The 23,482-nt window shown below is 35.7% G+C and overlaps 1 protein-coding gene across 1 annotated transcript in view; it reads right to left on the bottom strand.

Moving 5' to 3' along the window:
• Positions 1–11,273: 11,273 nt before the first annotated feature.
• Positions 11,274–23,482, bottom strand: part of LOC148349607 (uncharacterized) — a 96,211-nt gene continuing 84,002 nt past the window's right edge. The window contains exons 7-8 of the mRNA XM_088321700.1: positions 19,910–20,006; positions 11,274–11,597 (exon numbers count right to left, since the gene is read on the bottom strand). The gene's annotated coding sequence lies outside the window, so the exon portion shown is untranslated. The remainder of the gene's footprint in view (positions 11,598–19,909; positions 20,007–23,482) is intronic.

Raw genomic sequence — 23,482 nt, 5'->3', positions numbered from 1 at the left:
ATCGAACCCTGGCACCATGGGCCTGCGCGCTAACTACCCAGTCGCCAGCCATCCCTCTGAATTTTCGTCCTAAACAAGGAAGAAATTAATCGGAGGTAACAAAAAGTCCCACGATAACATTGGACGTGTCATGATTTCTGATTCGGGGCACCTGCCCCGTTGGCGCCAACAGCCGCGGGACCTGATTGGCTGTTGGACTCTTCTTAAACTCCCGTCTTCCAAAAGGAACCAGTCAGATCGTCTGCGAACCTATGCTCTTGGCTAGGCAAGCTTTTGAACTCTCCGACCTTATCCTGCCGTGTTTTCCTGCCTGATACCTGTTGCCGACCTTTTTCAGGACCCGTTTTTCCTTTTGCCCCTCCGACCCGGCCATCGACCTGTTTTGCCCTGTTTCCTGCCTGATACCCGTTGCCGACCTCTTTTCTGGACCCGTTTCTGTTTTGCTCCCCCGTCCCGGCCATCTAACTGTTTTGCCCTGTTTCCTACCTGATACCTGTTGCCGACCTCTTTTCTGGACCCGTTTCTATTTTGCTCCCCCGTCCCGGCCATCGACCTGTTTTGCCTTTTTCCTGCCTGATACCTGTTGCCGACCTCTTTTCTGGACCCGTTTCTGTTTTGCCCCTCTGACCCGGCCATCGACCTGTTTTGCCCTGTTTCCTGCCTGATACCTGCTGCCGACCTCTTTTCTGGACCCGTTTCTGTTTTGCTCCCCCGTCCCGGCCATCGACCTGTTTTGCCCTGTTTCCTACCTGATACCTGTTGCCCACCTCTTTTCTGGACCCGTTTCTGTTTTGCTCCCCCGTCCAGGCCATCGACCTGTTATCTCGCTGTCAACGGCTACCCTTGCTCGACACGGAAGTGCCACTTTCGCGTTCTTGCCATCTGCTACCCGTGACCGACGATCATGGGATCGTGGATGCAAGCACTGCTCTCTTTCTTAATAAAAACTGTGTAAAACGAACGCTATCGGGTCCTGTCTTCGTTCCTGGTCTGTGACAGGATGCACAGCTGAGGTGGGACAATCTATGCTTAAAAAAAACTCTTAGTTGTACACTTCATAAATCTCCCATTTGTAGTAGAGTCACAAAAAGAAAGCTCTCTTCAAGAAGCCAAATTGGAGACACAGATAACATGTGGAACCAGATGAGACCATAATTGAACTATTTGGGCTAAATGCGAAGTGTTATGTTTGGCGTTGGAGTAACACTGCTCATCACCCTGAAAACACTGTCCTCACTGTCAAACATGGTGGTGCCAGCATCGTGCTCTGGGGTTGCATTTCTTCAGCAGTGACTGGGAAGATTGTGATAGTAATGGGAAGATGGATAGCACCAAATATAGGGTGAATCCGGCCAAAAAATGGTTGGAATTTGCAAGACAGAGAATGGGGCGCAGGTTTACCTTCCAACAGGACAATGACCCTAGACATAAAGCAAAATTTACATAGAAATAGTCTAAACCAGCGGTGTCAAACTCAATTGAGCTGGGGGCCACATGCTAAAAAGAAAAATCTCTCTGGTGCCGGACTAGTAGGTTTAAGAAAAAGAAAGAGAGACTAGGAGAGAGGGAAAGAAGAGAGAAAAGGAAAGTGAGAAATATAAAGAGAGAGAGAACATGGGAGACAGGGTAAGAGACAGAGAAGGTGAGAGACACAGAAACATGGAGAAAAACTGAGAGAAATACAGAGAGAGAACACGATAGAGAGAACGTGAGAAAAAAGGAGAGAATCAAGTAGAGAGAAAAAAGAGTAAAAAGAGACCGAAAAATAAAATTAAAGAAAGAAAGAGAGAAAGAAAGAGAAAGATCAAAAGAATAAGAAAAGAGAAAAAAAAGAGAGAACAAGAGTGAGCATTAGAAAGACAGTGAGGAAGAGTGAGACAAAGTGAGAAAAAAGAAGGGAAGAGCAAAACAGAGAAATATAGAAAATGAGAAAAAGAGAGAAACGGAGAGTGAGAAGGAAAGAGAAAAAAGAGAAAGAAAGAAAGAAAGTTAGAGAGAGAGAAAGAGAAAAAAAGACAGCAAGACAGAGAAAGAAAACAATAGAGAAAAAAATGAGAAATTGTCAATTATGGGTACTGTTAGGAAATAAATATGAAAAATGTAGCGTTTACCAAATTGTTCAAATTAGTTATCTGACTCCATTATTCAAACATAACCTTCATTCACCTAACAATGCATGCTTGTTTCTTTTTGTGAAAAGACGGACAAGAGACCGGCATTTCCACATGGGGCAGATTTAATTTCTTAAACAAATTAACTAAGTGAACTCCATCGAATTAGCCGAAATATTGTCGCTCGAGGCTTCGCCCCCTCTTTCGATTGTCTCTCTCGATCTTTTCCGATCCACGTCTCTCCCGAGCCGGCGCGCCGGCTCCTCCCATGGTCGGGCCAGGAACGCCGATGTGGGCTCCACCTCATCGCCTCGATGTCTGGACCCCTGCGTCACGAAGGCCCCTCTTGCGCCGGGAAGCGCTGCTATCATATCAGCCCTTGGTCCAGTTCCCGTTGTTTCTGTAAACATCATTCTTCACAAGGTTGCAATGACCTGCCCCACAGCTCAACCAGTGAATATCTTTTGCATTTAAATGTAATTTGTATTTGATGGTACCAAATCCCTTATAGTCAATTATATAAAATCCTTCAATGGTTGATATTGTAGTTTGGTTTACAAAATAGAAATGCCAACTCATTTTTTCCTCCAAAACTATCTTTATTTACAAATTTAAATCTAAAGTGTTATTAATGGATATTTTAGCTATGTTGATTACAATTGTTCTTGATTTTTTAATTTTATTATTAAGAATATGTAGAGAATGATATAACGAAACACATTATTATTTTGTATTTTGTAAGGGAAAAGTTTGTAAGGGCATGGAGCCCTGGAGTGCGACAGGTATGAGTTTGAAACCTAAAATATGGCAATTTGTCAGGGGGCAATACTTTTGCAAGGCATCGTGGTATCAAGCTTTCGAAATAGGTCAAAAGCAAGGTGTGTGTCAGGTATTGGACGCTTGTATTGTTCCCTAACAGGACTGGTTTTCGGCTTCTAGCGTTTCCGGCCACGCCTTATTGACGCAGGTTTCCTGGCAAAAGTCCCGCCAAGGACAAAAGCCCGAAGGAGAGACCAAGACGCTCCGCACACCTTTTTCTGTTTGCTTTGGATGGAATAACCCACGCGGCACCTTTGTGACTCATGAAAGCCAACGCCGGATGTTCAAACGCTGAATCATAAAGTAACCGTCGGTTTTCTAGGACGCATCGCACGCAACCATTGAGTCTCGAAGGGGCTGTAAAGGATGAGAAAGAAAGAAGAAAAAACATTAGAAAAGAAAAGAAGAAAAAGAGAGCTAAAGAAATAGAGAGATAAGAATATAGGGAAATAGAAAGATAAAGAAATCGAAAGGTAGAGAAAAAGAATCACAGAAGAGAAAAAGAAAGAGACAAAGGGAGCACAAGCAAGAAAAAGAAACAGGAAATAAAAAATAGAAATAAATAAAAGAAGAAAACACAGAACCAAGGAAAAAAAGAAAAGTATGAGAAAACTGAAAAATAAATTTAAAAAAGAGAAAGTAAAAAGAAAGAAAAAAAAGAAAAATTAGAAAAGAAAAGAAGAAGAAAAATAGAGAAATGATGATAAAGAGAAAGAGATGAAGAAATTGTGTGTAATGAAAAAATCGATAAAAGAAAAAGAGAGACAAAAAGAGAGCAAGAAAGAGAAAGTGAAAGAAAAAAGAAAGAAAAAAGGAAACATAAAAAATGGTAAAAAATGTAAAACAAATGGAAAAAATAGATAAAAAAGAAAGAAAAAAAGAAAGAAAGGATGAAAGAAAGAGAAAAAAAGAAAGAATGAAAAAGTGTGAAAGTGTGAAACAATAAAGGGAGGGAAACCAGAGAAGAGAGAGAGAAAGCAAGAGAGAGAGAACAGAGAAATGGAGAAAAAGAAAGATAAAAAATATAAAGTAATAAATAATGAGAAAGAAAGGAAACATAAAAAGAGAGTGAGAGAGAGAGAGAGAAAATAAAAAAAATAATGACAGAAGAGAAAAGACAAAGAGAGAGAAAAAGGAGAAAAGAAAGAAAGTGAAAAAGAAAAAAAGAGGAAGAGAGTTAGAAAGAAATAGGGAGGGAGGGGAATAGAAGAAAATATAAAGAGAGAAAGAATAGATAGTTTAAGTTTTATACATGTTTACCTTTCTAACTAACTATCAAGCTACTTTTTTAGCCATTTAGTAAGTTATCTAGCTAGCTTTTTAATCTTTGCATGCTATCTAGCTCATGTTTTACCTTTTTTTGCTAGTTATTAAGCTGAATTCTCCTTTCCAGTTAGCTCTCTAGCTTTGTTTTTAGCTTTTCTATCCGGCCATTTAGTTGGCCTTTAACTCTTGTAGCTAGGTATTTAGCTCCCTTTTAGTTTTATACATGTTTACCTTTCTAACTAACTATCAAGCTACCTTTTTAGCTATTTAGTAAGTTATCTAGCTAGCTTTTTAATCTTTGCATGCTATCTAGCTCATGTTTTACCTTTTTTTTTGCTAGTTATCAAGCTGAATTCTCCTTTCTAGCTAGCTATCTAGCTTTGTTTTTAGCTTTTTCAATCCGGCCATTTAGTTGACGTTTAACTCTTGTAGCTATCTATCTAGTGCCATTTTAGTTTTATACCTGTTTACCTTTCTAACTATCAAGCTACCATTTTAGCTATTTAGTAAGTTTTCTAGCTAGCTTTTTAACCTTTGCATGCTATCTAGCCCATGTTTTACCTTTTTTTGCTAGTTATCAAGCTAAATTTTGGCCTCCGTTCTAGCTAGCTGTTCAGCTTTGTTTTTATCTTTTGAATCTGGCTATTGAGTTGGCTTTTGACTATTTTAGCTAGCTTTTTAGCTTCCTTTTATTTTTTTACCTGTTTACCCTTCTAGCTAACTATCAATCTACCTTTATAGCTATTTAGTAAGTTATCTTTGGTAGCTTTATATTCATTGCATGCTATCTAGCTAACGTTTTACCATTTTGCTATTTATGAAGCTGAATTCTGGCCTCCTTTCTAGCTAGCTATCTAGCTTTGTTTTTAGCTTTTGAATCTGGCTATTTAGTTGGCTTTTGACTATTTTAGCTAGCTTTATAGCTTCCTTTTAGTTTTTTTATCTGTTTACCCTTCTAGCTAACTATCAATCTACCTTTATAGCTATTTAGTAAGTTATCTTTGGTAGCTTTCTATTCATTGCATGCTATCTAGCTAACGTTTTACCATTTTGCTAGTTATGAAGCTGAATTCTGGCCTCCTTTCTAGCTAGCTATCTAGCTTTGTTTTTAGCTTTTTTTCTATTGCCATTTATTGGTTTTTAACTCTTTTCGCTAGCTTTATAGCTGCCTTTGTTTTATTTTACCTGTTTACCCTTCTAGCTAACTATCAATCTACCATTTTAGCTATTGAGTAAGTTATCTAGCTAGTTTTTTACTCTTTGCATGCTATTTAGCTAATTTTTTACATTTTTTGATCGTTTCTCAAGCTGAATTCTCCTTTCTAGCTAGCTCTCTAGCTTTGTTTTTAGCTTTTTTTTCTATGGCCATTTAGTTAGCTTTTAACTCTTTTCGCTAGCTTTCTAGTTCCCTTTTAGTTTTATACATGTTTACCTTCACTTGAGACTTTCCTATTTTTGTTAAAAAACAATTTTTGTGACTTATTAAAGGCTCAAGTAACTGTGTTTTGTATATTTTTGTATCTTTATTTCAATCCACGCCTCAAAGATCCCTTAATCACCTGAGTTGTAGGAGCATCACTTACCTTGGTGAGTCTTGAGCATGTACGGTCTGGCGGCGCCCATCCGAATGATTGATGTATTGAAATGAAAAATAGAATGCTATACATTGATTCAAAAAAGAAGCAAAAGTATATGATCTAACACATATACGCTATTCCAGGGTTTTACAGTATTTAGCACTTCAGATTATCTTATCCTCATTTATAAATAAAAAGAGTCCTCTTGAAAACTAAATCTCATATATACTCAGTAAACATCCTCATAATTTATGTATTCATATTATATCTAGATTATAATGTGTTTTTTTAGATGATATTTGTGAAAAATGTGTTTATTTGAAGAAAAATATGTTCAAGCGTTTTTAACTAGCTACAAGTAAACACTTCCAATAACTTCTGTCCGTCTGTCTAGCTATCTATCCATCCATTCACTGCTTCCTCTTTCTCTATCTTTCTCTCACTTTTTCTCTCTTTCTCTTTTTCTCTCTTTATCTTTTTCTCTCTTTCTCTTTCTACCTCTTTCTTTCTCTCTCTTTCGCTCTCTTCCTTTATCTCTTTCTTTCTTTTGCTCTTTCTCTCCCCTTCACTCTTTCTCATTCCCTCTTTCTCTCTTTTTATTTATTTCACTCTTTCTCATTCCCTCTTTCTCTCTTTTTATTTGTTTATTTATTTTGCTATCTAGCTAGCTATCCATCCATCCACTGCTTCCTCTCTCTTTTTCTTTTTCTCTCTTTCTCTTTTTTTTCTCTGTCTCTTTCTCACTCTTTATATCTCTTTCTCTTTCTATTTCTCTCTCTTTCTTTCTCTTTCTTTTGCTCTTTCTCTCTCTTTTTCTCTCTTTCACTCTTTCTCTCTTTTTTTTCTTTCACTCTTTCTCATTCCCTCTTTTTATTTATTTATTTATTTATTCATGTGTTTATTTATTTATTTATAGACAAAACAATGAGGATAATAAATATGTTGGTCATGATGGTTAAAACTACACAAAAACAAAATCAATGCAGATACAACCATAGAGATTCACTTTTAACTTTTAATCAGAACACAAAACAGACATACCTGCACAGCTCATAGTTAGGGCAGACAAGTGGGAGATTTAATGCTGGAAGTATCTGGCTCAAACTCCCATGTCTTGTCTTTTTAATGCACAGATCAGGACACCTACTAATGGGTGGTCCTGCTGCCTGGGGCGAATCCCCTCTAGCAGGAGGTCTTAAGGTACTTTAGTCAGTTCTCACCATGAGCACCAATTATTGGATTATTGTTAGTAGATACTCTTACTGTATAGTATGCTGAAAATGTATAAAGACGATAACGATGATGGTGAAAATAGTGATGGTGATGATAACAATGTAGATGAAGTGACTGTGCATGTAAAAATATATATTCGTAAGTTATTTTTTTACATGTAAATACACAGGAGATCCTATTGTATGACACAATTATTAAGGAGGTCAAACGGGTAGGATTAAATTAGCACGTGCTTCTTCCTATTCCTTTTCTGGATATGTTGTGTTATCATTCTTTTCTGTTTTTGGTTTTTGTCATTTTTTTCTATTTACTGGAGAGAGAGAGAGAGAGAGAGAGAGAAAGAGAGAGAGAGAGAGAAAGAGAGTGAAGCAGAGAGAGAGAGAGAGAGGGAGAGAGGGAGGAAGAGGGGCGAGAGACCGAAAGAGAGGGAGAGACAGGAAGGGAAAAAGATAAAAGCGAGAGACCAACAGACAAAGAGAGAAAGATAGAGAGGGAATGACAGACATAGAAGAAGAGAGAGAGGGAGAATAGAATAAAAACAAATAGAGAGGGGAAAAGAGAGTGAGAGAGGTAGGGAGGAGAGAATACAAACAAATAAAGAGGGAAAGAGAGAGAAATAAAGAGAGAATGAGAACACAAAATAGACAAGTACTGCACAACTCAAAGTTAGGGCAGACAAGCGGGAGCTCGGCTGCTGGAGGCATCTGGCTCAAGCTCCCATGTCTTGTCTTTCTAATGCACAGTTCAGCTATGGGTGGTCCTGCTGCTTAGTGGCGAATCCCCTCTAGCAGGAGGTTCAAATGAACTTTACATGATGAACCAAACACACAACAAAACAGTCAGCTGTCACCACAAGCACCAATGAGAACGATTGTTATTGTAATAGACATAACTAATAAAGAAGTCAAAGGGGTGGGATTACATAAGCATATGCTTCTTCCTATTCCTTTTCGGACCTTTTACGTTGACAATGTTTTTTGTGTGTTTTTTTGCCTTTTTTGTTTTATTAAGTATTTCTCATGTCTAAAATTCAGTTTCCCCAACTCATGTTATTTTAGAAATACATATCATACCAGAAGTAGCTCTCGGCTTGAAAGAGGTCAAAGACCCCCGTATTAAAGCGATGTTGATAGTGATATAAAAAAAAAGAAAGGTTTTGCTTGCAAATCCAAAATGGAGTCGATGTCAGCACGGTAATGCGATCATGTGAAACCTTAGAAGCGTTTGTGTTGAGAGCTGATGGATCCTCCTCATCCTCTCTTGGCCGACACCTGACATTCTTCACAGGCTTCCTAGTCAAGGTCCGGTTGCTCAATACTTCAATCCAAATCAACCAGACGGCAGACATCTTTTTTAAAGAACATTTATTAAAAATGAAAAAAAAAAAAAAGCAGGGGGAAGATTGCAACACGAGGCTTTTTTACACAATATAAAAGTATCTTAAGGATAAAAAGTTGACATTTTTGCAAACAAAGACAATTTAAAAAAGGCAAAGAAGAAGAAAAAACAAAAAGTCAAAAATAAAGGGAAAAAATAAGAAGAAAAGAAGAAAAAGCAAAAATAGGGAAAAGGAAAAAAATAAAATAAAAATAAAAGAAGAAAATGGGGAAAAGGAAATAAAGAAAAGAAGAAAAGGGAAAAAGAAAAAAAGAAAGAGAAAAGGAAAAAAGGAAATAAGAAAAAAGGAAGAGAAAAAGAAAAGAAGTAAAAGTAAAAAGAAAAGAAAAAGGAAAAAAAGGGAAAATGAGAAAAAAGAATAGAAAAATAAAAAATGGAAAAACATCTATATCAATGTTGTATTATTTTTGTAGTAGTATTTCTGCAGTCATATTTTTGTAGTAATATATCTGTAGAAGTGTATTTTGTTGTATTTCTGTAGTCGTATTTTTGGGGTATTTCTGTAGTAATAGATCTAGTAGTACTTTTCTCGTATTCCTGTAGTCATGTTTTTGTATAATATTTATGTAATTCTGGAGTATTTTTGTAGTATTTCTGTAGTAATATATCTGTTGTAGTATTTTTGGCGTATTTTTGTAGTCGTATTAATGTATAATATTTATGTAATTCTGGAGTATTTTTGGGGTATTTCTATAGTAATATATCTGTAGTAGTAGTTTTGTTGTATTTCTGAAGTCGTATTTTTGTGGTTTTTCTGTAGTAATATATCTAGTAGTACTTTTCTTGTATTTCTGTAGTCGTGTTTTTGTATATTTATGTAATTCTGGAGTATTTTTGTGGTATTTCTGTAGTAATATGTCTTTGTATTTTTGTCGTATTTCTGTAGTCGTATTTTTGTAGTATTTCTGAAGGAATATATCTGTAGTAGTATTTTTGTCGTATTTCTGTAGTCATATTTTTGTATAATATTTATGTAATATTTCTAGAGTATTTTTGTGGTATACGCTTGAATCCAAATCAACCAAACGGTAGGCCCGTTTTGAACACATATATTTAGTATTGTAGTACTACTGTATTTTTAGTGTGTTTTTGTTGTATTTTCTGTAGTAGTATTTTTTATTTCTGTATTATTATTGTAGTATTAGAATAGATGTATCTTTCATAGTATTATGATATGGAAGAATTGTTAGTTTTTTTCTGTAGTAATATTCTGAAGTATTTCTGTAGCATTTTTGTAGTATTACTATAGATGTGTATCTTTTATAGTATTACTACAGATGTATCAGATGTAGTATACGCTTGAATCCAAATCAAACAGACAGTAGATCACTGTTTTCAGCACCTTTTATATTAAGTATAGTAGTATTACTGTATTTTTCTTGTCTTACTTGTATTTCCTTAGTATTGTTTTTTTAATATTTCTGTATTATTTTCGTAGTATTACTACAGATGTATCTTTGTAGTATACGCTTGAATCCAAATCAAACAGACAGTAGGTCCCTGTTTTCAGCACATATTATATTTATTATTGTACAATTTACTGCTTTTTTATTTGTGTACTAATACTATAGATGTATCTTTCTTGTTTTTCTGTCAATATATTTTATAGTATTTTTGTAGTATACGCTCAAATCCTAATCAACCAGACAGTAGGTCCCTGTTTTAAACACATATCATTTTTAATATAGTAGTACTACTGTATTTTTAGCGTGTTTTTGTTGTATTTTCTGCAGTATTGTTTTTTTTAAATATTTCTGTATTCTTTTTGTAATGTTACTATAGACGTGTATCTTTTCTAATATTACTATAGAAGTATTGTTAGTGTATTTCTGTAGTACTATTAATAGTATTTGTGTAACATTTTTGTAGTATTACTAGACGTGTATCTTTTATAGTATTACTATATAGAAGTATTTTTAGTGTATTTCTGTAGTAATATTTCATAGTATGTCTGTAGCATTTTTGTAGTATTACTATAGGCGTGTACCTTATATAGTATTACTATAGAAGTATTGTTTGTGTATTTCTGTAGTAATATTTTATAGTATATCTGTAGCATTCTTGTAGTATTACTATAAACGTGTATATTTTATATTATTACTATCGATATATTGTTAGTGTATTTCTGTAGTAATATTTTATAGTATTTCAGTAACATTTTTGTAGTATCACTATAGACGTGTATCTTTTATAGTATTACTATAGAAGTATTGTTTATCTCTGTAGTAATATTTCATAGTATGTCTGTAGCATTTTTGTAGTATTACTATAGACGTGTATCTTTTATAGTATTACTATCGAAGTATTGTTAGTGTATTTCTGTAGTAATATTTTATAGTATTTCAGTAACATTTTTGTAGTATCACTATAGACGTGTATCTTTTATAGTATTACTATAGAAGTATTGTTTATCTCTGTAGTAATATTTCATAGTATGTCTGTAGCATTTTTGTAGTATTACTATAGACGTGTATCTTTTATAGTATTACTATCGAAGTATTGTTAGTGTATTTCTGTAGTAATATTTTATAGTATTTCAGTAGCATTTTTGTAGTATTACCATAGACGTGCATCATTTATAGTATTATATAGAAGTATTGTTTGTGTATTTCTGTAGAAATATTTTATAGTATTTCTGTAGCATTCTTGTAGTATTACTATAGACGTGTATCTTTTATAGTATTACTATAGATGTATCTTTGTAGTATATGCTTGAATCTGAATCAACCAGACAGTACATTACTGTTTTTAGCATATGTTATATTTAATATTGTGGTATTACTGTATTTTTTTGTCGTATTTTCTGTCGTAATATTTAAAAGTATTTTTGTAGTATACGCTTGAATCCAAATCAACCAGACAGCACACATCTCTCAAAATATTTTTTATTAGACAGAGGTAAAACAAAAATAATACAAGCAGCACTAGTTCACAGAACAAGAGGGCATTTTTATACAGTATAAAAGAATCTCAAGGACAAAATATTGAAATATTTACAAGGGCCAGGGGGGGGCCCAGTCATGCATGGTAGAAAAATCAAAACTCTTAAGATTTTATGACCGTTTGTTGTGTTTTAAGAATAAATCCAAAAGGGGCTGGGGGTTGAATGGAGCAAGTACGAAAGGGAAGAGTGTGTACTCACACCGCTCCATGACACAAGGTGTCTGGATCCTCCAGACTGACGTCGATCCGTCTGCACAAAAAGAGAAAAAATGCAAAAAAAATCCATTGAATGAAATGTAAAGGGGCAGTGTATAATATTTGTCCGGTAGAGATTGCTGTATTGTGTTATGCCAGCAAAAACGAGTGCTATGAAGCATCACGAGACAACTTAGGAAAGAGACTAAAAAGCACAATTTTCTTCCCATCTTTCGCCCAGCCTTTTGCAAAGGAAGAAAGAAAAAGGAGGGAGAAGAAGAAAAGGACAAAAGAAAGAAAAAAATTAGGGAAATAAAGGAAAGGGAAATGCTTCCATCAAAATCAACCGGACATTATAGTCCAGCCTTTTACAAAACTGGAAAATTAGACAAAAAGGGAAAGAGAAAAGAAATAAAAGGAGAAGAAAAAAGAAAGAAGTAAAAGGACAAAAGAAACAAAGAAAAGAAAAATGGAGAAAAAAAAGGGGGGGGGGGAATGCTTCCATCAAAAGTAACCGGACATTTAGTCCAGTCTTTTGCAAAAAATGAAAATAAAACAAAAATAAAGGAAAGAAAAAATAATGGAAAAGAAAAAATACCACAGATATACTACAAAGATACGACAATGGAAATACTACAAAAATACAACGACAGTACTACTATAAAAATACTACAGATATACTACAAAGATTTGACAATGGAAATACTACAAAAATACAACTACAGTAACACTATCAAAATACTAACTCCAAAAATTCTACTATGGAAATACTACTAAAATACAACTACAGTAACACTATAGAAATACTACAGATATACTACAAAAATTGTACTATGGAAATACGACAAAAATACAACTACAGTACTACTATAGAAATACTATAGATATACTACAAAGATTCTACTATGGAAATCATACAAAAATACAACTACAGACATACTAGAAAGAATACAACAAAAAATATTACTACAGTAATAGTACAACAATACAACTACAGTAATCCTATAAAAATACTACTGATATACTACAAAGATTCTACTATGGAAATACAATAAGAATAGAACTACAGTAATACTATAGAAATACTACACATATACTACAAAGATTCTACTATGAAATAAAACAAAAATACAACTATAGTAATACTATAGAAATACTACAGATATACCACAAAGAGACTACTATAGACGTACAATAAAAATACAACTACAGTAATACTATAGAAATACTACAGTTATACTGCAAAGATTCTACTATGGAAATCATACGCAAATACAACTGCAGAAATACGAGAAAGAATACCACAAAAATATTACTACAGTAATAGTACAAATACACAACTACAGTAATACTATAGATATACTACAAAAATTCTACTGTATTCTATTGTGCTTGAGCACCCCCAAAAGCTGGTTACGCCCATAATCATCCCGCCTAATGACACTAATCTTATCTGCACCCAAGCCCAATTCTAGTCTACTACTAAGACACAAAGCGCCCCCCCCCCTTGATGCTCGACGGACCCCCGGGATAAAAGGGCAGCGCGGCCATCCTAAAAACGGGAACCGATGCTCGCCGAGACAAAGAAGCCAAGGAGGAGGACGGGGAAAGAAAACCTGGATTCCGGATCCGGCGAAAGAGACCGGAATGTCAGACAGCCTACAGACCGTTGTCGCCTTGTAACCTTAAAAGCCAACACCAGTCTGATAAGCTATGTGACAGCCCGAAAGGGGGTGGGGGGCAGCGACCCACCGGGGGAGGGAAACAGGCAGGAATGATCCCGCTCACCGGAGAAACCCGCGCACCGTCTGGTGCCTCCGCTTTTCGGGATCCGTGTGTGACGCCGAAGGGGCAGTGCAACGAGTTCATTGCGGGGTTCATCTGAGGTAACGCTGCAGACGCTCGCTTGAGAAACCCCCTCCCATCCTTTACCATCCTCTCTCCTCTCTCCCTCTTTTCTTCTGTCTCTCGCTCACAAAACACCAGACATTTTATACCGGGGGTGGAAAATAGAATAGAATATACCTTTATTGTCATTGTTACAAAATGGGTTGAACATATTGTGACAACGAAATTGGACGTGGCACTCCAGTGTCACATTTAGCAGTGAAGATATAAGAAAACAAAGAAGACGACAGTCCGTGGGTCACACGCCGCGCCTTTTTAATCCTGCGCAGTTCGTACAACCTTTTTCAAATTCAAGCACTTTCAAGGCCATTTTTTTTCAAGTACCTTCAAAGGAAGTAATCCAGCGCTGATCAAAATCACTTTTTTTGTTGACTCTAATGACTAAAACAAAGATGTTCCTATCTATGATCTCCAATCCTTTCGTATCAATGCGCTGCTCTAAACTGACATGAATTCTGTCATTCTGCTTTAACAATGCACCTGTAATACTGTAGCTGTAGCAGAAAAATTCTGACTCATTTTAATGCTAACGATCGATCCGATGCAGAGTGCATTCAATCTTCCAATCATAGGGATGGAATTTGTAGGGGTGCTTGAAATCCTTGAAAATGCTTGAATTTTCATGTGTTTTCAAGGTCAGGAAAATGCTTGGATTTTGGGTGAATTGCGTGAAAATGACACTGACACGCCTGCTCTGGTGGCTTGTCATTATGGCGTTGTTATGTGGAGTGTCACTGCCCCCTACTGGATGCACCCAAAAGGACAGCTCTATTTAGAAAACAGACTTTTTTGGCTCAGCTAACTTATTTTAATCCATATTTTTGCGTGTTTTTCAGTTAATCCGAGTCTAAATTGGTTGAAATTGAATAGTATTTTATCATTTATTTATACCACTAAAGAGTTAATATTTTTAATTTTTATACTATTGTTTTGCATTTTCAGGGATTTTGTGTTGTAGTTCAACATGAAATATGTTCAGTGTGTAAAAAGATGAAATTGTTTAGTATTTTACACATTTTTGTACACCTGTCAAGATTTTCATTTCTGTATTTTGTGTTTTTCAGGGATCCTCTGAAAAACATGCAAAAACTCGTTACTAAATAGTTAAGTGCATTTTCTTATTATTGATAAAATGTCACTAAAAAAAACAAAAAACTTGTTTGGGAGCAGAGCCAAAAGAGCCGGTTTTCTAAATAGAGCTGTTCTCTTGGGTGTGTCCAGTAGGGGGCATTGACACTCCACATAACAACGCCATAATGACAAGCCACCAGAGCAGGCGTGACAGTGTCATTTTTACGCAATTCACCCAAAATTTAAGCATTTTACCGACCTTGAAAACACAACATGAAAATTCAAGGATTTCAAGCACCCGTACAAACTCCGTGTGCGCTTACCGTCTCTGTTCTCGATTGCTCGGGTCTGACAAAATCAAAGCAGCCGCCAGGTAAGAGCGACGACCTCCGCCGGAAACCAGCGCCATGTGCGGCACGGATAGAGATGGCGGGGGTAATAAATCCCGTCGCGGCCCCCACCACTCATCCCAAACGGCCTTGCTGACCCCCGAGTGAAAATGGCCGCCTGGCTCCCCGGTAAGTGCAGCAAGCTCCAGTTACCGGGGAAATTGAAAAGGAGCATTACCTTAAAAGTCAGGCTGTCTTCTTATTGAAAAATAAACCCAAGAGAAAAACTGTAAAAAACAATAACCTGCAAATCACTCGCAACATAGCGGTCCCTACAACTGACTCTTTTTGTTCCAGGCGGGGAGTTTTTGATGGATTGTCACTAGTGTGTATGATGGGAGAGGGTGGGGAGAGGGGGGGTTAGCAGCCCCCGCCCCGTTTTTTTTTTACAGTGAGCGCCGAGTTCAGGCGGGGCATCGAGTGCAAGTGCGAGACGTGCAAGGAGAGTGAGCGAGCGCCCTCATACTAGCTAGCATGCTCGCTCGCTCACATGCTCCCCATTGCTTAAAAGAAGTACTACAAAAATACATGTACGATAGTACGAAAAAAATATGGAAAAAAAAATACAAATATACTACTACAGGAATACTACTACAGAATTAAAACAATAATACAGCTACAGTAATACTACAAATTTCCTACTACATAAATACTAATACAGAATACAACAATAATGAGGCTACGATATAAGTAAAAAATACGACAAAAATACTACAAATATCCTACTACAGAAATACTACTACAGAAATATTACAAAATACAACTACAGTAATACTGAAAAAACCTACAGAAATACTACTAAAATGTAACTACATTAATACTACAAAAAAAATATTCGATTTAGTGCTTAAAACAGGGACTTGTTGCATGATACGTATTGTTCTTCTTCCATTCTAAAAAAGACGAGATTATACTATAAGTAATACTATACTGTAATTATTTTTTACAAAAATACTCAAAAAATCTACAAATACAACTACTGGAATACTACAAAAGTGTTACTATAGTAATAAAGCAAAACAAAATATTAAATTTAGTGCTTAAAACAGGTATTTAATGTATTATTTTGCTTTAATTCTGATAAGAAAAAAATACTTCAATACATTTATAGATATACAAAAAATACAGAAATACTACAAGAATACTACAAAAATACTCCTACAGTTATGCCACCAAAATGCAACAACAGTAATACTACAAAACTAAATATCAAATTTAGTGCTTAAAACAGGTACCTAATGTATTATTTTGCTTTCGTTCTGAAAAGACAAATATAAAATACTTTCACAAATATACTTAAAAAAAAATCTAAAAATTCTACGACAGAAATACTACAAAACTGCAACAACAGTAATACGACAAAACAAAATATCGAATTTAGTGCCTAAAGCAGGTACCCAATGAATTATTGTGCTTTTATTTAGATTTTTTTCTCCAGAAATACAAAAAACTACAGAAATGCTAATACAGAAAAAGTACAAAAAAAAATACTACAGAAATACTACAGCGAGCATCGGGTTCAGGCGGGGCACCGAGTGCAAGTGTATGTGCGAAGGAGAGTGAGCGCCCTCACGCTAGCTAGCATGCGCGCTCGCTCACTCACATCCTCCCCATTGCTAAAACGGAGCGTGAGTCAGCATGCTAACATGCTAACATATACCTGCTTCCTGAAAACCCCAAACAAGCACCCTTCAACAGAGATATCAAACTCTTATTTTCTCGGGCCACATTTCCACATAAGCTCTAAAGATAGAAAAAAATCCGGGAAAAAAAAATCAATCAGGAATGATATTGCAGTATTGTCTCATGCAAGTAAAGACGAGTGCTACAAAGCACGAGGAAGAGCACAAACTATGGAAAGAGACCAAAGGGCGCCATTTTTCATCTACTTTTTTTACCCAGCCTTTTTGCAAAGTAAACAAAAAGGTAAGCTTCAGTTCAACAGTGGTGATGATCTCCTCAGATGGAGGATTTACATCAGACTCTTACATTGAACTTAAAAGTATTAAGGCGGGGCTCCACAATATCGTCCCGCGGTCCGGCATTGGCCCTCGAGCCCTATTTTTTAAAACCAGTGCCATAAAAATCTAGGTTCTTTTTGGGGTGCCCCTTTTGTCCCTATTGTCCCTTTGTGTGTTAATGACAGAAATACTACTACAGAAATACTGCAAAAATATTACGACATAAATACTACAAAAATTCAACAATATTCATACATGTACTTCAAAATACTATTTTGCTTTCATTATGAAAATAAAAAAAATAAACAGAAATGCTACAAAAATGCTACTGCAGTAATTCTATAATACAAAAATACTACTACAAAAATATTACAACAAGACACTACACAAACACTATGATGGGAATACTAGGAAAATATTACCATGGAAATATTATAATACAAAAATGTTCCTACAGAAAATGCAAATACAGTAAAACTAATAAATACTACAGATATACCACAAGAGTTCTATATGGAAATACAACGGAAAAACTACACAAATACTACTATGAAAATACTACAAAAATATGATGGAAACGCTACAGAAATAACCACAGAACACTAGTCTGGAAATACTACAAAAATATCACTAGGGAAATACTACAATAATACAAAAGAAGTACTACAAACATACTACCACGGATATACTATTATACGAAAATATTCCAACAGAAATATGACAGAAATATCACAAAAATACAATAACTCTAAAAATATTACAGATATACCACAAAAGGTCTAGCTGGAAATACTAATGATAAACTACACAAACACTACGATGGAAATAAGACAAAAACATTACAGAAATGCTACAAAAATACTCGAACAGTACTACTCTGGAACTACTACAACATACAACTACAGTAACTTCACAGAAATACTAAAGAAATACGGCAAAAATATCACTATGGAAATACTACAATAATACTAAAGAAATACTAGAAAAATACTATCACGGAAATACTATAATAGAAAGTACTCCTACAGAAATATTATGACAAAAATACTGGAAAAATATAAATACAGTAATCCTAAAAATAAATACTACAGGTATATTACAAAGGTTCTACTAAGGAAATACTACAGAAATACCAATATGGAAATACTACAATAATACTACTGCAAAAATACTACAAAAATCCGACTTTGGGGGGTAAAAGGAATGAGTGAGAAAATAGAAGTGGAGAACAAAGCGCATCAAAGCAAAATTCCTTCTTCGGTGTGCGTATGTGAATGAATGAATGCAGTGAGTTGGGAGGGGCGGGGAGAGAGAGACAGTGAGCAAGAGAGAGAGAGAGAGTGAGAGTGAGAGAGAAAGGGGAGGGGTCCTTGGAGCCCCCTGTACTTAAAGTCAGGATCCCCTTACCATGGCAGCTTGGCCCTCAGGGGGCGCCCCCAAAAGCCCACTGCAGTGCCGCACCCAGCAGAGAAAGAATCAAGAGAGAGCAAGAGCAGCAGAGCGAGAGAGATAGATTAAGTAGGGCTGCAACGATCAGTCGGCATTGGCGACAAAAAACGATATTAAAAATTGTCACCAGACATGTTTTACAGGGTTCGAACACCTTTTTCATGCCCAAATTCAAGCACTTTTCAAGCACTTTCAAGGCCAATGTTATTATTTTTCTAGTACCTTTAAAGTAAGAAATCCAGCGTCAATCAAAAGAACAGTTTTTTTGGGTTGACTTTAATGACGAGAATAAAGTGGCTATCTTTCTGCCCCAACATATTTTGTGCTATTTTGAGCTGTTCCTATCTATGCTCTACCATATTTTTGTGTCAATGGACTGCTATAAAATGACATAAATTCTGCCGTTGTGCCTTAACAATGCACGCACAGCTTCAATGCGTCACACCTGTTTTACTCATTTTAATTCATATTTTGGCGTGTTTTTCAATATCTCTGTCATCTTTATTAGCTACACAATTAAATCATCATCATTTCTTGAGTTGGGTTGCAGCTTGTCATTAAAATTGAATGGTTGGTCCTGAAGTCAGACCAGTTAAGTATAATTTATATCAAAAGTTATGATTTTTTTATCTATTTATAAAATGCAAACCAAATGCTCTCTCTGGCCGCTAGAGGTCAGTGTTGAATTGGTTCAGGTGTTAAACTGCATTCACTCAACTGTTAAAAGAAACCAGTTAACTCATTCAATGCCAAACATATCTCTCTTTCTCTATAAAACATTCTATTATCTATTTCCTCTCTCTTAATTATTATTTATTCTCTTACTCTGTTATTATTTATTCTCTTACTCTTTCTAAAATATTGTTTACTCTCTCTCACTAAATTTTTATTTATTATCCTTCTCTCTCTAAATTATTATTTATTATGTTTATCCCTCTCCTCTCTCTAAATTATTTATTCTCTCACTCACTCTGTAAAATAATTTATTCTCTCTCCCCCTAAAGTATTTCTTATTATTTCTTTCTAAATTCCTACTCATTGTATCTTTTTCTCAAAATTATTGTTGATTAGCTCTCTCACTCTAAATAATGATATATTCTCTCTCTTAACTATTTTTTTTCTCTCTCTCTAAAGTATTACTTTATATTTATTTCTAAATTGTTATTCATTATCTTGTTATCTCTAAATGATTATCTATTATCTCTCTCTAAATTATGATTTATTATCCACTCACCCTCTATCTCTAAATTATTATTAATTATATCTCTTACTCTAGATTATTAATATTCTCTCTCAATGATCATATCTCTAAATAATAATTTTCTCACTCTCTAAATTATTATTTATTCTATCTCTCTCTCCTTCCTTCTCTTTATTTCTCTCCCTCTCTTCTTCGTTGGTTATTAAAATCAAAAAGTGCGCCACTATTTCGCGGTTATTGACTTTTCGCGGTTGATTCTGCTCCCCGTCAACCGCGAAAACCGAATAATTGCTGTACTAATAATAAAAAATAAAAAAAATGCATTAAAACTGAATTATGGCGAGGGGTAACTGTATACAAATGATATCCGTTAACAATTATGACCTACCGGGCCAAAGGAGGCAGGTTGTCCTCGCCGTCTCCGCCGTTTCCTAATGTCCCGTGTGGAAGCCAGTCGAGAGGGCAACGAGTGCAGCTCGTCACTACTGACACGCACAAAAAGACACAGCAAATAAATAAAAACGTTTTTTTTATATAAATATAAACACAAAAAGAAACACGACACAGGGAAAAAAATGTTAAAATAAATAAATTAAAAATAAGAAGGTTATCCGCGATAGCCGAAGCCGTTTCGTCCCCGACGCTCTACCGCTGTTTCGCGCATGCGCATTGGGGCGCGAATGAACCCGTTCAACTCTCTCAACGACCGCTGCTGCCGCCTCCTTTCGCCGCCGGAGCGAAGAGAAATGAATGACTTCTCAGAACTCTCGCATTTATCACGGCCGCTTCCTGTAAGAACTGCTTTCAGCCAATTAATGGGGAAGTGAGTCGTAGCGAGCTGTGTCATCACTGGCTGAAACCCGGACGAGGGAGGTGGCCCCCGAGGGCCCCAAGGGCGGGGAGGCCCCTTCTAAGACGGCCCATATTAGGAAAGCCTTTACCATGTTTAGTCACCAAGTACAAGCCGCACAACTGAGGGCGCGCTCTCTCTTGGCGTGAATAAAGGTTTCCCTCCAATTCTCATTTCAGATACAGATACAATATACGAGTCGCCGACATGACCGTTTTCTGCGTCAGACGAACCTCTTTTCTCCCCTTATAGCAGAGGTCAGGAACAGTAAATGGCAATTACATAGGGCTCGGAGATCAAACATGAACATTACGCATTTCTCTGCGCCATTCCAACGTCATAGTGTTGATTTGCGGTTTAGGGACATGTGAAACCAGAGCAACACTGAGTCAAAATTAAGGTTCAGTCAAGCATGCTGTTAAACGTCATATTGAAATATAAGATTGTGAATGTGCTTGATTGCTGTTGAGATTGTCAAGATTGTTTTCTGTTATTAGTGTCAATAAATTTGTTCAAACCCAAAAAAATATACAGTTTACAGTCATACCTGTCAACCTGTACGTTTTTGCCGTACAAAGTACATTAGGCATTTTAAGACGTGTACGTCGTATGAGAAAATCTGTACGGAAAAATGCAAATTGTCAATTATGGGTAGCATCTGGTATACACCGACTATCACGAAACGGCAAATCAATCAAGTCAAACGAGTTCGCCGCGGTAGCCTCTATCTCTCGGTTTTTTTCGTTGCAAACGAAGCGAGCGGTTTGATGTAGTGAAAAGAAGTCCGTCTCTTTTTAGAGGAGCAGCTTTTTCGGCTCAACTCATGAAAGAGAGCCGGCTCACTTGCTTTGATGCATTATATTACAAATTATTATGTTGTATAAAGAAGTTTAGAAAAAAGGAAGTATAAAAGGAGAAAATGAAAAAGGACAGGTTTGTGGTTATCCTTGAAACAGTATATTACCAACAATAATTTGATGCAGAAAATGAATACATTATTTGAATAAGAAAATGTATTATTTTACTTAATCATATTTGCATGTATTTTTTCCTTCTACAGTTAAGTCCAAGCTACTTAATTCTTGAACTTTTTTTATAATTAACCTCATTCATGTCGAGCAACTCAGATTCTCACAACAAAATGTTAATTAACAATATATATGATATAACGAAACACATGTACAATATAACATGTTAAACTACATCAATAAACACGTTTGAAAAAAAATATGGTGTAAGATGTTTTTGTATTCTGTAAGGGAAAATACGACAGTAAGGGCATGGAGGTTGACAGGTATGGTGGTGTCATACCAACATACCAGTTTTGGCAGTGAGTCACTAAGAAATCCTTTAAACACACACAAAACTATGTATGTTCACTGTTTAGATACTTTACGACAAAAATCCACAGAAAACTCCAAAAACACCATCAAACAACTCAGAGCAATTAAATTGGGTGAGCTGTAAAGGTGGGAAGATTTCTGCACACACTCTCTCGCTCAGTTCAGTCTGCGCCGAAGGTGAATACGACAAAATCTGCATCGTTTGCAGTATTTTGTGACATTATTACAAAAGAACTCTGCTTGCACCTTGTTTTGAAACTATTATTTAGGACAAAATTGATGGTCAAAATGAGCCCAACACTCGTAAGTAATTGCGAGCGGTAGACTATTTTCAAGTGGTATATTTATATTGATATAGGACACAGGCTCTGGTATTATTACAATAGTTTTATAGATTGAATCAAATCATCAAATGACACACAGTGAAATAAAATGTGCTTAAGAGTTAGTGTTTATCTGGAGAAGCTTGAAAGTTTTTTTTAATTTTGTCTTAAATAAATGGTGTGGCTCTCTCTATTTATTTTTTTCATATTTTTGCTTTAATGGATCCCAACCCTTGCCTTAAAGGGAGAGTGTGTATTATTTCGCAAGCAGCTCTCAACTGGTCTGACTTTAGGACCTACCATTGCACCCTAATTACAAACCGTGACCGAATTATTTTACACACACAGCATGAGCCTCACCCAAAGGTAGCTATTTCTTCGTGCCATCTTGTTGCTACGGGTACTCCCAAAACCCTTGCGAAAGGCTGGGCAAAAAACAAGGAGTAAAAAAGTATGGTTTAGTCACTTTATGCGTCGGTAGTATCTATTTTAGCACTTGTTTTTGGATCGAGTACATACAGTGATATCGATCGGTCAAACAATACATTGTCTTTGAGGCATTGACACTACAGGACTTTGTAGGACATAGTAGATCATTTTCCCTGTTTTAAGCATTTTTGTGGTAGAAAATATGTTTTAAAATTAACTAATAATAATAATAATAATCTGCACACCCTCCATGACTTTGACTGTTTTGCAAACCTGTCACTGGAAATATTCTGGTTTTTATTTATTTACATTTCTAAATACTTGTTTATATTGTTCATATTCTTTGCTGTTATTTATTATTCATTGTCTTACTGCTGTAACAAAAGAAATTTCCCCATTGTGGGACGAATAAAGGATTATTTTATCTTATCTTACCATCCGCTGTATAAACAATTTTGCTTATTTCAAGTGTGTTTTTCTGAAAAATGCTGCAATAAAAAACACTGACACATACTGTCACTGTCTCTTTGCATTCAGAGTTTCACAACAATATCAATAGATGACAATAAAGATAATCAGATTTAAGTGTAAATGTTGCTGTTTTTATACCATAAACCAAAAAGGAATTGGGTGGACTTTTGTACTTTCTACAACATTTGAGCATGTTATCTGCATTGATTGTAAATCCTTTGACAATCCCTTTTTTATTTTTTATTTTTTGTAGAAGTGTTCATAAACTGTACTCCTTTACATCAACGGTAGTTATCTTTATAGCTGATAACTTTCTCGTTTCCGTTCCTTCCCACTTCCTCCAACTCACAGAAATGATTAACATTGGACTACTACGCTGTACTGTATTTCTAGAGAGCTCTAAAAACGACAGGTAACAAAAAGTCATAAAGACTCGAAGCGTTGTGATCAAATACACACTTGGGAATTCACAGTGAAAACAAAAAAATACAAAACACGGGTTTCAATTTTCCTCAGGTTTCCCCAGGGCCACCACCACCCTAAAC

This window comes from Urocampus carinirostris, chromosome 17 (genome assembly GCF_059441175.1).
Source record: "Urocampus carinirostris isolate Australia breed hairy pipefish chromosome 17, RoL_Ucar_1.0, whole genome shotgun sequence".
NCBI classification, from domain to species: Eukaryota; Metazoa; Chordata; class Actinopteri; order Syngnathiformes; family Syngnathidae; genus Urocampus; species Urocampus carinirostris.
The sequence above is the reverse complement of the archived record's forward strand: the minus strand, read 5'-3'. Positions and strand labels throughout refer to the sequence as shown.